Genomic DNA, 17,246 nt, shown 5'->3' with positions numbered 1-17,246 from the left:
CAGCCCAGAAAAGCAAGAATGCCCAACACGAACCAGTTTTCAACCCTGCGTTTTCCCTCTCAAACCAGACCTTCAAACCATCACAAAACCTCCTCCAAACTTGTAATTAAACCCCCAAACCTTACCTATAACACCTCCTCACCAAAACCCAATCAACTAACACCAAAAACTCCCTTTAATCCTCACTCCCCACATCAAAATCCATGAGTTAAAAACCAAAACGAAAACAGAGTACTAACTGAAATTAATGGCCAAAACTCACCTTGAGACTAGTTTTAAGCCTCCCACACAGGCTAACACAAGTGCTCCAACCCAGCCTTGAGTTCCTCTAGCTAGAATTATCACCAAGAACACAAAACCCTCAAAGAAGCAATGAAGAAGATGGAGCAAGGAGGATGTACGGGAATGGAAGAGGCAAACTCTGTTTTTTACTCTGTTTGTTCTACAGCTTCAGCCACTTAACCTTATATAAATCCTCACTAAAATGACCAAAATGCCCTTATACCATTTCAAGCCTCTTAAACCAACCCAAGGGCAAAATTGGTACTTCTAGCTTAACCCGTTAATCATAATTAACGCTTCCCAATTCCCGCTAACCTCAAAATCCTCAAACACCAATATTCCATAACCCGTTACCCTAAAATCCCTGGTAACGCTATAACCTTTAATATCACCCCGAGACTCACCCCGAGCCCCGAGCTCCAACCTGTTATGACCAAACCGATAAATCATGTTTAACGATTGTCTCACGTCGAAATTCTCGAACCAATCCACATTATAATGTGGTCTCACAATATACCATTATCGCACATAAAAATATACAATTATACCCTCAGCGGGCCAAATTACCATAATACCCCTGTAAACAAATGTGGACTCACATGCATGCATTTAACATTATATTATAATATAATTCTCATAAACATGCATAAACACATTTAATGGCATAATTAAACAGTTATGGCCCTCCCGGCCTACTAATCCAGCCATTAACCATAATAGGGAATCCAGGGCATTACAATGATATCACACATCCAGGATGTAACAGGGGTATCCCTCTCAGACGATGATGTCGAATCCGTGTTCTCTATAGAAGATGAAATCTCCCCGTATACTGTTTGTGCATTACGACCATTCTCCCACTCAGACGACGATAGTGCAGGGGGCATCTTCAAAATGAATGCCATAAATTCTGTTCAACCCATCCCTATGGCAAAAATGCAAATCATCCCAACAAAATACTCCAAGCCAATCAAGGTGGCTGCCTTCTTTGATACTGGAGCCTCCTACACCATCATGAATCCTGATATTCTACCACCAGAATTTTGGAAGAAAAAGAAACAGTACTTCCACGCAGCAAATAACCAAATTTTCTGCACGGAACTAATCAGCAGGCCCATCAAGCTGCAATTTTTTCCAGGCTGCTCAATCGTCCACAGGATCATCGGCTCCAAACTTCCGGGAAAGGATTTAATTATAGGTTTCGACCTCTACACGAAGAAAAAAAGGTCTGAGAATACTTCCACAGGGGTTGGCGTACAAGCAATACTTCACTCCATGGGAGCAGGTTCCGAATTACTTCCACATGACTGAAGATTGTCTGACATCAATCAAAGAGCGCATTATCCAAAAATCATGTGCTAATTCTCATATGGAGTTCTCAAATAAATGTGACCACCCACTATGGAAAAATGAGGAATTCTCCATTTCTCTCCCATTTAAGATGAATGAAGATGCAAACCCAACTAAAGCAAGTCATCCGGGAATGAGCCCCGATCATCAAAGCCTGGCAAACAAGGAATGCGAAGAGCTAAAAGCACAAGGATTAATCGAAGAAACTGAATCTCCATGGGCCTGCCATGCATTCTACGTCAACAACAGATCAGAACAAGCCCGAGGCAAGCAATGACTAGTAATAAACTACCAACCGCTCAACCACTTCCTAACAGATGACAAGTTTCCTCTGCCAAATAGAAATTCCTTGTTCTCCAGCCTATCACAAGCAAAGGTATTTTACAAATTTGACCTAAAAGCAGGTTTTTGGCAACTAGGAGTCAAAAAAGAGGACAAGCCGAAAACTGCATTCTGTATCCCAAACCATCATTTCCAATGGACTGTAATGCCATTCGGGCTCAAAACAGCCCCATCCCTCTTCCAAAAAGCCATGAGCAAGATATACAAGCCCATCTTAAACCAGGCCCTCATCTACATAGACGATATCCTCCTTTTTTCCCCTGATATAAAATCCCATACCAATCTTCTAACCCAATTCGCTGGTATCACTGAAAAGTATGGAATAATGTTATCAGAAAAGAAGATGGTGTTGGGCCAGCCCAAAATCAAATTCCTAGGGATGAAATTGCACAATGGCACATACGAAGCCCAACCTCACATAGCCCAGGAACTCCACAAATTTCCAAATGAAGGTCTCACAAAGACCCAAGTCCAACAGTTCCTCGGGATCGTGAACTACCTCAGAGACTTCGTGCCCCACCTGTCAGGTTTCACAAGCCCATTAACCAAGATGCTTCAAAAAGATTCTCCACCTTGGGGAAAAGAACAGACAGAAGCGGTAAAAACCCTCAAAGAGTTAATGAAAGATTTACCACCACTTCAGATTCCATCAGACGGAAAAAGAATCCTACAGACTGAATAACTAATAAACGAGTTTTAAACTTATTTTAGTGTGTCTTTTTGTGGAGTGTTTTAGTTAATTATGTTAATTTTGTTCTATTTTAGACTTGTTTTGGTTGTTTTTAAGTTTAGGACTCGGGATGCTTTGGAGCGAAAATGGGCGAAAAATCAACAAATAACAAAATTCAAGCGAAAATGGGTTTTGGAGAAGGTAGCGTGACCGCGCTACAGTGCTGGAAAAGAAGTGTTGATCGCGTTTTTGGCCAACGACGTGTAGACATCAAAACGACAAAAAACCTTCAAGAGAAAAATACGACACAGACAATTTTTCTAGTGGTTCAGCCCCAATGCGTTGGTAATAGCCTAGTCCACTTAGAGTTATGATTATGAATCTACACTCAAGATCAAATGAACCTAAGTCAAATGGGTTTCTTCAATGCATATTAAAAGAATACAATATTTCTTTCAAGATACAAATATTCTCTCTCTGGAAAATTAGAATCCGAATACTTTTTATGATCCCATGAGCCTTGTATTTATAGGCTCAGGATCGTACAAATGAAGTCCCCCATAATCGGGATGTTTTGTTATTCTACTACATTTAATTAATAATAATATTCAAAATACAACAATACACTACTTTTGCGGGATACTCTGAGAGATTCCCGCGTAGGTACGACCGATTCTTGCTGAAGTCGTTACTGGGATCTTTTGCGTAGCACTGTTCTGCTTAGTCTGTCCACATCACACTCAGAAGGAAAATTGAAGGGCCAAAACACTTCACTGGTCGGCCACATCCTCACTGGTCGGCCAAGACAAGTGACTGGTCGGCCAAACACATGTCCGGTCGGCCAAACACTTGACTGGTCGGACAAGCACCAAACTGGGCGGACAAGCACCTGACTGGTCGGACAAGCACCTAACCGGGCGGACAAGCACCTGACTGGTCGAACAAGCGCATGACTGGTCGGTCAAGCGCATGGCTGGTCGGTCAAGCACATGACTAGTCGGACAAGCGCATGACTCGTCGGTCAAGCACATGACTGGTCGGTCATGACACTTGACTGGTCAGTCAAAAATCTTCACCGGTCTACCGGAGCGCTCCTAAGCCAGATCACCCAGCCATTCCTTGCCATTTGTCACTTCTATTGCCATGTCATCATTTTCAAATTTTGGGGATAACAAGAAGGATACCTGCAGAATTTTAAATGAATGCAATTTTTGTCTTTTCACTTGGGGAAAATATAGGGTTTAATATTTAATTGTGATTTTCATTCGAATAACCAAGTTTTTCAGAGCCCTAGACTTGGAGAGGACAGTTGGAATCTCATTGGAGGAGATCAGATCGCTTTTAGAGTTTTTCTTTTTTCTATTATCTTTAATTATGTTTGATTTTAGTTTAATGGATGTTAACATTATGATTATGAACTAAGTTAATTTCTAGGGTTTTAATGTAGTCTCTTGAAAATTTATTATTAGTTTAATGTAATTTCTATGATTTATTTTTCTTCATTAAGATCTATTTAATTTGTGCTTAATGAATGTGAATAATTTGACGTTGTTATTTGCATTACTTATGAATTTGATTTAAAATCTGAGAAGTTGGAGTTAAATATGTTATAGTTGAAAAGTGTGAGTTAAATATTTTATTATATTTATATAATTAATTAGGATAATATATTACATTAATTTTCTTAATTTACCCATAGGAGTTATGAAAATTAATTTAATCGTTTTATCATAAAGTTTAATAAAGATAGAAGTATCAAACTTTAATTTATTCCAAATAATTTGTTCGAATAATCTATCATCCTATACATCTAATCTTATTAAATTAAAAATTTAGCCCACAGACAATTTTTGTTTGATAAAATTTCATTCTTCAGCATGTTATACATTGGTAAAACATGACTTCATTAAGCCTCAATCTTCAAAATCTAAGTTTGTAATCCTATACATGCAGCTTCTTCATCCTCCTCAAGTTTCGCTGAAATCCTTACTGAAATTCCTGAGCTTAGGGGTGATAATTTCAAAATCCGGAAGGAACGAGTTCCTCTTCATTTAGGCTGTACCAACATGGACTATGCAATAAGGAAGGACGAACCTGCTGCAATCACTGCGACTAGCACTGCTGCTGATATCGCACTATATGAAAAATGGGAGCGATCCAATCGCCTCAGCTTCATGTTCATTATGTCCAAGATCCCTATGGGAATGCATGGATCAGTGGAGCAACCTGAGAAAGTCAAAGACTTGATCAAACTGATCGATGAGAAGTTTGACACTTCGGACAAACCACTTTACAACAACCTCATCCACCAGTTCTCATCCACAAAACTCCCTGAAATCAAAGGAGTTAGAGAACATATTTCAAAGATGAGAGACATTTCTACTCAACTGAAGAAGCTCGATGTATTCATTCCTGAAACCATCCTGGTCCACTACATCCTTAACAATCTTCCACCTCAATACGGGCCTTTCAAAATTTCCTACAACACACATAAGGACAAATGGAGTATCAATGAATTTATAACCATGTGTGCTCAAGAAGAAGCAAGGCTCCTGCAGGAACAATGTGAAAGTGCTCACATGGCCACCCAATTGAAGAAACGCAAACCATCCAAGAAGGACAAGGGGAAAAATAAAGTACCTCCCCAAGGCGAAATAAAGAAGGATTCCATCAAGTGTTTCTTCTGCAAAAAGAAGGGACATGCGAAAAAGGAGTGCGCCAAGTTCAAGAAATGGATGGACGACAAAGGTAATCCAATTTCATTCGTATGTTATGAATCTAATATGGCTAATGTTAATCTTAACACATGGTGGATTGATTCTTGATCAACAATTCACATTTCAAATTCCTTGTAGGGTTTACAAAACCTAAGGAAGCCAGTGGGAAGTGAGCAAAGCATCTTATCCGGAAACAAGATGGGCTCACATGTGGAGGCTATTGGAACGTGCCATTTAGTTTTAAGTAGCATTTTTGTTTTAAAGTTAGAAAATACATTTTAAGTACCAAGTTTCTCTAGAAACTTGATTTCCGTTTCAAGACTTGTACCTTTTTGGTTTTTCCTTTACATTTTCAGACAAATCTTTTAATTTATATAATAAATCTGAATGTGTTGGAAATTATATTTTGTCTGATGGTCTTTACTGCCTTAATTTACAAAGCAATACCGCTTATAATACTGTGCACGTTCACGCTGGCAATAAAAAATGTGTTATTAATGAGAATTCCTCTACATTATGGCACCAGAGATTAGGACATATCTCCATTGATAGAATTAGAAGGTTAGTGAAAGATGGGGTACTCAATACCTTAGATTTTACAGATTTTGATACTTGTGTGGATTGCATTAAGGAAAAGCATACCTCCAAGTCTAATAAAAGTAGTGTCCATAGGAGTTCCGACCTATTAGAAATCATACACACTGATATATGTAGTCTAGACATGGACTCATATGGTCAGAAATACTTCATCTCTTTCAAAGATGATTACTCACGCTACATGTATATCTACTTACTTCATAACAAAAGCGATGTGTTAAATGTCTTTAAGATATTTAAAGCTGAAGTAGAGAAACAATGCAACAAGCAAATTAAGATAGTGAGATCAGATAGAGGTTGAGAATATTATGGTAGATACACTGAAGATGGACAAGGACCTGGCCCTTTTGTAAAGTTTCTTCAAGAAAATGGAATTGTTGCCCAATATACCATGCCCGGTACACCCGAGCAAAATGGTGTTGCAGAAAGGAAAAACCGAAAATTGATGGACATGGTGCGGAGTATGCTTAGCAGTAACCCTAAACTTCCTAAATCCTTGTGGATTGAAGCTCTAAAGACATCCGTGTACATATTAAATCGAGTTCCAGCCAAGGCAGTCTCAAAAACTTCTTGTGAATTATGGAAAGGTTGGAAATCGAGTTTGCAACATGTACGCATTTGGGGATGCCCATCTGAAGTTAGGGTATACAATCCACAAGAAAAGAAATTGGACCCAAGGACCATAAGTGGATACTTTATTGGATATGCTGAAAGGTCTAAATGTTACAAGTTTTATTGTCCATCTCATAGCACTAGGATTGTGGAATCAAGGAATGAAAAATTTCTTGAAAATGCCTTGATTTGTGGGAGAGATCAATCCAAGGACTTAGGTTCTGAGAAAGATCCTTCAGAACCATCCACCTCAAGAGCAAGATTGATTGTGGTTGATAACACCCCTGCAGTCCAAATGGATGTTGAACCACCACAACCAATTGTTGAAGATCCTCAAGTCAATGATGAAGTTCAAATGGATCAAGTTGTTCAAGAGTTGCCTATAATTGTTGAACAACGATAACTCTACAAAATAGAGTTATTTTACCACTTTTTATGTGCTAATTGTTGCTTAATTCTTGAGATTTTAATTGATTTATTAAGTTTTTAAGTAATTTTGAATTTATTAGGTTTATTTTAATTTTATATATTTTTGTGTGTTTTTAAAGTTATTTTGTTGTAAAATGTTATAATTTAATTATTTAAAATTAATATTGTTAAGTTAGGAGTAAAAAGATGCAATTTTGAGCTTAAATGTTTAAGTAAATTAAGTTTTAATTAATATTTTCATGGAACTTTTGTTGTATATTGTATTAGTGAAAATATTTAGTTTTAATTTCATTTATGTTTATTTTTGTAGAGAATTGTTGCATGTGTTTTGGGGTTGGAAAAGCAAGAAAAATGAAGGAACTATGGCAATTTTGAAGAGGAAAGAAAAAAAAATGGCATTTTTCTAAGTGCAAAACAGCCCAAGCACCTCCATTAGGCCCAGCCCGTGCCTCCACTCTCCTCCATCAGCTCTTGGGCTCGCCTCCAGGCCCAATTCACCAACCATCAGCAGCTCCATTCGGTCCCACCCCTGCCTCACAAGACCGTCAGCTGTCAGCAGCCTAACACTCAACAAGACCACCACCAGCTGCCTCAAGCTATCTCCAGCCGTGACCATAACCACCTCACCGACCCAGCAGCTTGCCACCAAGGTCTCCTTCAGCATTCGGTCAGCCCCAATGAGTGGCCTGCCCCAACTGCCAGCAACAGCCCACTTCGGCCCAGCACAGTCCACCAGCCCCCATGCAGCTGCCATCAAGCTTATTTTCCCAATTGTCTTGAGCCCATAAATTGTCCAAAAGCATCATTGTCCCCTTATGTCTAAAAATACCAACATTTTTACCCCACTTTCTACACATTTTACCCCAAAACATTATTATTACACCCTATAATTTACCCATATTTGCCATATTATAATTAATTCAATTAATTTAATCAATTTAATTAATTTAAATTGATTATTTTAATACCTCATTTTTGGCTATAAATAAGGGATTTAGTGTCCATTTTAGAGGGAGGTTACTATACCATAATTTCTACACATTCAAAACCTCTCAATTCTCCTCATCTTTTTCTTCTTTTTGGTTACTTTCTATGTATTTTTAGAGGAACAAGTTTGGGGGTTCATCCTCCAAATATTCCTATTTATGTTTGTAATTTTTAGTTTGTATTTGCTATTCTAGTTATGTGTTTCTAATCTTTTTAAGATTATTAAGGTAATGATGAAACAGTATGTAACTGGATAGTATTTATTTTGTATGTTGATTTCCCATTTTGTGCAACAAAGTTTATGGAATTTTCTTCTTCAAATATCTTCTTTCATCTTAAATATCATGTATTTTGGATTGTTAGCACATATTTATACTTTGTTCTTCATTAGTGCAAATGCAAAATATTCTTTGTGTAAGATGTGTCATTAAATTGTACACATCCATGCTTAGAACAAAAATATTATGTTTTGCCTTATAAATAATGTTCATTGATTTATTTGTTATTTCATTAGATTGATTTACACTAAATGTTTTGAAATTATAATTTAGAAAAGTGAAGAAATATCCTATCTCTTTATAATTAATTTGTGCTTAAAATTATAAATCTATTTTGAAAATGATAGTTTGATTTATTTTAACTATCACTAAAACTTGGGAATCAATGTATTTATAAATATTATTGAACTTATATTTTGTGGATTCTATTATCTTAATAATCTTTATTTTACTATCTTCATTTTCACTTTTAATTTATGTTATATATATTGTCTTTAATTTCTTTATTATTATCTTTTATTTTATTTTTATTATACAAAAATCTCATCAATCTTTGGAGCTAGGTTAGAATTTACTACTTTTGATTTAAAATAGTTTTCTCTTTTCAATTTTAGACAACTCATTTGGGTTCGACATCCTTGCTTACACGATCACTATTCTCTATGAACGATTCGTGCGCTTGCGATTTATAAATTTTTAAACATACCCGTTTTGGGTCCATCAAACAACAAGCTGAACCACCTGCTCCCCAAGAGCCTGCTGGTGTTGCCTCAAGAAGATCCACTAGGACAACAAAATCGGCGATACCTAGTGACTACTGTTGACCGCATTTTTGGCCAACGACGTGAGAACGTCAAAAACGATGAAATCTTCAAGAGAAATAAAACGACATAGACGGTTTTTAACAAAAAGTAAATAACACACACAATTTTATAGTGGTTCAGCCTCAATATGTTGGTAATAGCCTAATCCACTTAGAGTTGTGATTATAGATCTGTACTCAAGATCAGATGAACTGAGCCAACTGAGTTTCTTCAGTACAGATTACAAGAATACAAGAATTCTTTAAGATATAAGCACTTTCTCTCTCTAGAAAATTTAGACCCAAAATTTCCCCAAAAAAAAATCCTTTTCTAATCCCATAAGCCATATATTTATAGGCTTAGGATCATACATCTGCCCTCCCCTAGAATAGATATATTTCATTATATTTATTATATTTAAATTACAAAAATATTTAAAATGTAACAGAACACCCAATTTGTGGGAAGAATGAGAGATTCCCGCGTATGCCAAGACCGATTCTTGTTGAAGCCGTTATCAGGAATCTTGACGTAGTCTGTTCTACCTGGTTGATGAATATCACCTTCTGGTCGGCCATACCTCTACTGGACAGTCACGCACGTGGCTGGTAGGACACGCACTCCTCTGGTCTAACATGGCACATCTCTGGTCTGGTCTAACATGACACATCTCTGGTCTAACATGGCACACTGATCTAGCATGACACTTCTCTGGTCTAACATGGCACATTGGTCTAGCATGACACATCTCTGGTCTAACATGGCACACTGGGCTACTCCTAAGCCAAGTCACTTTATCACAACTCTGAGGAGCCAATACATTTATTGACTTATTAATGTGTATTTTACGGATCATGTACTGCCACTTGTCACCTCTATTGCCACGTCATTGATCTCCATTTTTTGGGGATAACATTTGCCCCCCAAGTTTATTATACGATTTTCTCGTATGATAAACTTTTCTTCTAGCAAAATGTTCTCGAGGTCATCCAAAAGCTCCTATTCGGTTGATAACTTTCACGTAAACTCCCATGACAGAACTTGTCTTGTGATTTCTTCAAATTTTATTTCTTTGATATAATGAAAACATAGCCTCTCTTTTGATTCTCTCTCAATTCTCCTTTTGTCTATTTTGAAAAATTATCATGGTATCCGAGACAAGTTGTTGAGTATCCTCGATTTGGTTGCGCTAGGATTACAATCTTGATGATCGAAAGGCATGGTCCGCTCGGACCAGGCTTTTGTCACTCCTCGGACGCATGGTGTCCGATCGGAGCTCCTCGGATGGGCTTGCTTGGACGCCTCTCGTCGAACACATGGTGTTCGACCAGACACGCACATTGCCTTTGATGCATTAGGCTGGAGTGCACACGGCTAGGCACGCACATGGCCAGCCACGCTTGGATGCTTCTCGTCGAACACTTGGTGTCCGACCGGACACGCACATTGCCTTGGATGCATTAGGCTGGGGTGCACACAGCTAGGTACGCACACACATGGACATGGGTTATGAACTCCTCGGCCAGCCCTCTAGGCATGCACATCCGATCGGACATAGGCCCACACACCCACTCGGACTAGTCGCTTCTAAATGGACACCACACGACTTCTTGGCACCTCTTGGCTCTTCGGACCAAGCGTGTCTTGCTTTATGCTATATACACTCAAAGAATTTTTAGGCACTCTTAGGCATTTGCTTGGGCACATAGCATAGCCATTTAAGCCTATGCCTAAAACTTTCCCTTCCAAAAACCACCAAAGCACCTTGCTCGAACCTCCCATAATTATTTTGAGAGATTGATTTCTCTTAATCAATCTTGGTGAAAACTTGACTTCTCCTCTCAAAGACAATTTTTCATTATGTAGTATTTACTTTGCATGCATTTGTTTGATTCACTCCAGGGACTCATCGATGTTAGTCATGCTCAACAATAGAGTTCCCTACTCGACCAGTGGTACATGCTCAGCTGACCAGGGAAGTTGTATCTCTCCCGACCAGGAAAACGTTGCACTTGATCAGCTAGACTTTGTACCTTGCCAGTAGTTTACTCTTTTTTGTTGTGAAGACAATTGTTGCTTAGCAGCTTTGATATTTTTCTCGTACAACCGAGCTGTTGGCATTTATACTTTACTTTTCTTTTCTAACTTAAAACATTCTAAGTCTCCTCTAGTTGAACACTGTCCGATTTTACCGACCAGTTGAACACTGCTCGGATAACTCACACACATGCATATTTGTAGCAAGAATCGACCACGCTGCACGTAGTCTCTTTTATTACTTGTAAATTAAAAAGGACAAAACATGTCTAATAACGAGTCTTAAACAACCAAAAATTTTCAAAAATAAAATGACTGGTTAGCAAATAACTAGTTCATAAACCAAACTTAAATAACAAGTCTAACAACTCGAAATCAAGCTACCACTCTGAAAGCGATATTTAAAAATAATATATCCTTCGGTGCTCTATGTGCACACCAGCATACTGTTGAAGTGCATGCCAGTATACCTTATGTGCACGCCACTCCTCTGATTTCTGATCCTAGCACTTCCGCTCAGCATACTTCTCCTTTGCTTCATTGCTCTCCTCAGCCAAGTGTGGACCTCCACATATAGTGTCTAAGGTAAAGTCCACAGGTCCGGGCTGCAAGGGTGGAGATCTTTGCCGCTTGAGACTAGAGTTGCTACTACCTCCTTCTCCTTGGGGTGTCTCTGCCCGGTACTTCCTCAACTTGCCCGACCGGAGAAGAAATTCTATCTCATCCTTGAGGTGATTGCATTCATTCGTGTCATGACCAAAATCTTCATGGAAACGAAAAAACTTGTTCATGTCTCTCTTCCTCATCTATTTCCTGATGGGTGGAGGCTTCTTGTAGGGAACCTCTTCATGACTAGCAAGATATATCTCTGCTCGGCTGGTCGAGAGAGTGGTGCAGTTAGTGAATTGAGGCTCATACTTGGTTAGGTTTTCTCTTGATTTCAACTTTGCTTTCTTTTCCTCATGGTGGTCAAACCCATTATTCCCACATTTCTTTCCACCATCACTAGGAGAGTCAGTTGATCTGCCCGGATTGTTTATGCCATTCTCCTCTTTCTCTATTCCATCATCCAATTTCATATATTTGGCCCTTGAGAATTGGGTCTATCAGTGCTCTTACAACCAACTTTCGTGGTCCTTGCTCCTCGTGCTGCAGCTTGGGCATTGGCTTGGGCCAACTAGGTAGCTGCTTCTAAAGCAAGTGCTGCTTCACGATGTCTCCGGTTGACCTCCTCATGTTGTTGTCTGAGCTCCTCACTATTGGAAAAAACTTATACAGGATCTTTATTTATTTTCATGTATATCTAATATTAAACAAATTAATACAAGATAGCCTAAAACATGTTTCTAAAATTAAATTCAAAGATAAACAAATAATATAATACTTACAGTATACGCAGCGGAATTAAGAGTCCTTCCTTCAGTTTCTCTAACTCTTGTATCCTCTCTGTCGCAGAGTATTATCAAGAAACTGAACTGATCTTCTATTTTCTTCACAATCTTCCAATGTATCTTTAGAACCACCTAGACTAGTGTGGGAAATTCTCAACACATGAGATAGATATAAAGAGAAGAAGAGAAAATAACAAAGTGGCTTAGAAAAGGACTTGTGTTTAGAGAGAATCTAAAACTATCAGAAAATCTGACTTGTGACTTATCAAGCTTCTGTTTTGACTTCTCTCTAAGCACTCCTTTTATAGACTCAATTAGGCCATTTAATTTAATTAAAAAATCAATAAAATAATAGCCATTTTGAAGCCTTAGGTCGAAATTATCATGGGCTATAGGCCCATGAAATTTCTCATTTGATTATAAGCCCATTGGACTTAAAATCAAGGCCTGCATTATTTTCTATTGATTTAATTAATTAAATAATTATTTAAATCCTTTATCAAATTAATTATTTATAATTTGAACCTTGATTTAAACTTATTTATTAATTTAGATACCAATTTATCTTAATTAATAAATCTGCCATAATTTCTCTTTTCTTCTCAAAATTACACAACTCTGTGAAACTATCCAAAATTGACCTAGTCAACTTTGATAATTCTAATTGATGATTAAATCAATTAATTGAAACTATCTAGATGATTTTATCCAAGGTACAATGGGGACCATGGGCCTATGAAATCAAGCTTCAATAAGTTATCATAAATCTAACAAATAAATTTACTAACTTATTAATTCCTCGTGACTCCACTATAGACTTGGAATTGTACTCTTGAATTCATAGAACGCTCTATAACAAATATAGATACGCTATTAATTATCCATTGTTACAACCATAATTGTCACTCAATCCTCTATAGACGGTCTACAATGAGATAGGACTAAAATACCGTTTTACCCCTCATTGTATTTTATCCTTAAAACACTTAGTTCCTTGTAAATAATATTTCAGTAAACTAATTTAATTACTGAAATGAGATCTCTATCATTTAACACCTTGAACCAAACTAAAAGGAAACCATCGTTTCACTTCTTCATCAGAAGCTATAGATGTTCATATCTATGATTAACACTCCCACTCAATTATACTACCGAGTTCCCAAGATGTAAGTATGGGCTAGTCCGTAGGGTAAGCTGGTAACGAACAAGTCAAAGAACTCAAATAATACAATCAGTTAGAATACTAACCACTCAGAATTGAGATTGAATTGACCTATGGTCAACTATATGATATGACTAGAATAGATAATAACAGTATGTTTACTTATCTTATCAACTGTCAATATCGGTCCAGTCCGATGTAACAAATACATCCGATCTTATCTACTTTGCTAATATTCTGGAAAGAACATAACACTGTAATGTGTAAGTAGATCATATCGTAGATTGGCAAGTCAGTGTAAATCCAGTGCACTGACTAATCTTAGGACTAACTTATTTTGAACATATAATCATATTTATATTCCACTGTGATTACGTCACTATAAATAAGATTAGCTATATGCTCGAGATTTAATAGAAGTTTATATTAAACAAATAATAATGAAAATAAAACATGTGAGCAAAGTGATTGACCAAGTCAAAGAATGATTTCTATTCTTTTATTGATAATAAAATGAGATTACAAAGAATTTGAGTTTTAATTAGGGCATAAAACCCCAACATTCACCCCTAACGTCCATATTGCGCCTTTGCTGCTCTAAAGCGGCTTTCTGCCTGGCCATCTCTTCAGCGAATGCCTCCTGTCTGGCGTGGAGTTGTGTCATCTCTTCCTGGAAGGCCCCCATGGCCTCTTGGAGCTCTTCAACTTCTCGAGTCACGTCCTCGAGCACGACTCTAGGCTCATTCTCATGGTCTTGTGGGCTAGGACCTTCTGATCTAGCAGGCTCTTTAGATGAGCTTGTCTTCTTGGAGGTCGCATTGGTGTTCTTAGGTGCCATATGACTTCAGGGACCGTCTGTCTTTCTCTTCAGGCTCTCAATGAAAGCACCAAAATGTTGACCGCGTTTTTGGCCAACGACGTGAGAACGTCAAAAACGATGAAACCTTCAAGAGAAATAAAACGACACAGACGGTTTTTAACAGAAAGTAAATAACACACACAATTTTATAGTGGTTCAGCCCCAATATGTTGGTAATAGCCTAATCCACTTAGAGTTGTGATTATAGATCTGTACTCAAGATCAGATGAATTGAGCCAACTGAGTTTCTTCAGTACAGATTACAAGAATACAAGAATTCTTTCAGATACAAGCACTTTCTCTCTCTAGAAAATTCAGACCCAAAATTTCCCAAAAAAAAATAATTTTCTAATCCCATAAGCCATATATTTATAGGCTTAGGATCATACATCTGCTCTCCCCTAGAATCGGGATATTTCATTATATTTATTATATTTAAATTACAAAAATATTCAAAATGTAACAGAACACCCAATTTGTGGGAAGAATGAGAGATTCCCGCGTATGCCAAGACCGATTCTTGTTGAAGCCGTTTCTGGGAATCTTGACGTAGTTTGTTCTACCTGGTTGATGAATATCACCTTCTGGTCGGCCATACCTCTACTGGACAGTCATGCACTTGGCTGGTAGGACACGCACTCCTCTGGTCTAACATGGCACATCTCTGGTCTGGTCTAACATGACACATCTCTGGTCTAACATGGCACACTGATCTAGCATGACACTTCTCTGGTCTAACATGGCACATTGGTCTAGCATGACACATCTCTGGTCTAACATGGCACACTGGGCTACTCCTAAGCCAAGTCACTTTATCACAACTCTGAGGAGCCAATACATTTATTGACTTATTAATGTGTCTTTTACGGACCATGTACTGCCACTTTTCACCTATATTGCCACGTCATCGATCTCTATTTTTTTGGGATAACAACGACATTGTGTATTTGCAAGAATCTAACTACAATATTGGAGCCGAAAATGATTCAGAAACATTTTCACAAGCTATAAATAGCAAAGAATCGGAACTGTGGTACAATGTCATGAATGAAGAAATTAATTTTATGAGAGCAACGGAGTCTAGGATCTTCTTGAGTTGCCTAATGGGGAGAGGGTTATTGGGTGTAAATGGGTCTTCAAAACAAAGAAATACTCATTAAGCAACATTGACTGACACAAAGCGAGACTCGTTGCTAAGGGATTCACTCAAAAAGAATGAATTGACTACACGGAGACCTTTTCTCCGATATCTAAGAAAGATTCCCTCTGTAATGCCCCGAATTTCCTAATAAGGGTTAGGACCTTGATTAGAAGGCCGGGAGGGCCATAATTGAATTATGATGCTATTTAATGATCATATGCATGTTTATGTGAATTATATTATAATATGATGATAAATGCTGCATATGGGTGTATTTATAATTATAAGGGCATTTAGGTCTTTTCACCCTTAGAGATTGATATAAGCCATTAAGGCTATAGAAAGAAGAGGAAAACATAGTGTTGCCTTCCTTCTCTCCCGATGGTCTTTTTCTTCCATTTTCTTTTTGGATTTTCAAGCTATTTTTGAGGAATCAAGCCAAGGAACCAAGCTGGGATAAGCTAGGGTTATGCTCCACCATTGAAGAGGGTGTGTTGCTGAGATTGAGGTGAGTTTTTAGCCATTAGAACTCTTGCTTTTGCTCAGTTTTCCAAGTTAAGCTCCAGCTGGTTTTCTGGGTTGGAAAGTTGGGAATTGGTTGGAGTTTTGGCTAGGGTTCTTGGGGTTGTGGTCCCTAGGAAATGTGGAGGTGGTATTTGGGTTCATTTGGGACTTAATTTGATGTTTGGAAGCTTTTGGATTGGGTTAGAAATGGTGGAATCGAAGAAGAGAATTCTGGGAATTTGCTGGCTGAAGGTAGTGCTACAGCACCCAGTGTAGAGCGCTACAGCGCTACCAGTAGAGGAGGCTAGGGCAGTTTGATTCTGAGTATAGCGCTGGGGCGCTAGGAAGGTGGCGGTGTTGCGCTGCCCTGTTTCTTCATAACCCTGTTTTGGGTGTTTTTAAGGGTTTTTGGCTCGGGGTTTCAATCCTTAAGGCCCGGGATCGAATCTACTCACTGTGTGGGCATGTTTTGAGGTCTCGAGAGTGGGGTTTAGGTCGAGACCCTATCTTTGATGATTTTCATTCATTGGAGATTGTATTTGGTTATGACTAGGTGACCACTAAAGGATTAAGGATCGATCGTTCTCAAGGGTCGTTCTTGTTCTAATTCTCGCTCGAACCGTAGGTAAGAAAACTGCACCCTGTGTATATATGATGTGCGTGATTATTATTGAGGCATGTTGGTTGATGAATGTGGACATGGATTGCATATTAAATGCCAGTGAATGATGATTACTTGTATATGGCACTGACTAGTCAGGGATACTGACCTAAGTGTCAGAAATGGCATAGGCGTCCTGAACGCAGGGCCGAATGAAGATTAGATCTAATCGATATCAGTGTTGAATGACTCTAAGGCATTAACACTGGACCGACCCTAAGGTCGATGAACTTATAAGCGCTTGCCTAGTCTATGACTAGTTACTGAGAGCCAGGGCCTAGGTGACTGCTTGTCACATGGCTAGGGAACGATGTTCCAGGGTTATGACCCTATGGTCATGAGGAAGGTTATGTTGGTGACTAATCATCATGCACCTATCCTATCTAAGCTAGTGAAAGGATCACTTATCTGCTCGATTGGTTTA

The sequence above is a fragment of the Humulus lupulus genome, chromosome 3 (genome assembly GCF_963169125.1).
Source record: "Humulus lupulus chromosome 3, drHumLupu1.1, whole genome shotgun sequence".
Lineage (NCBI taxonomy): Eukaryota > Viridiplantae > Streptophyta > Magnoliopsida > Rosales > Cannabaceae > Humulus > Humulus lupulus.
The sequence above is the reverse complement of the archived record's forward strand: the minus strand, read 5'-3'. Positions refer to the sequence as shown.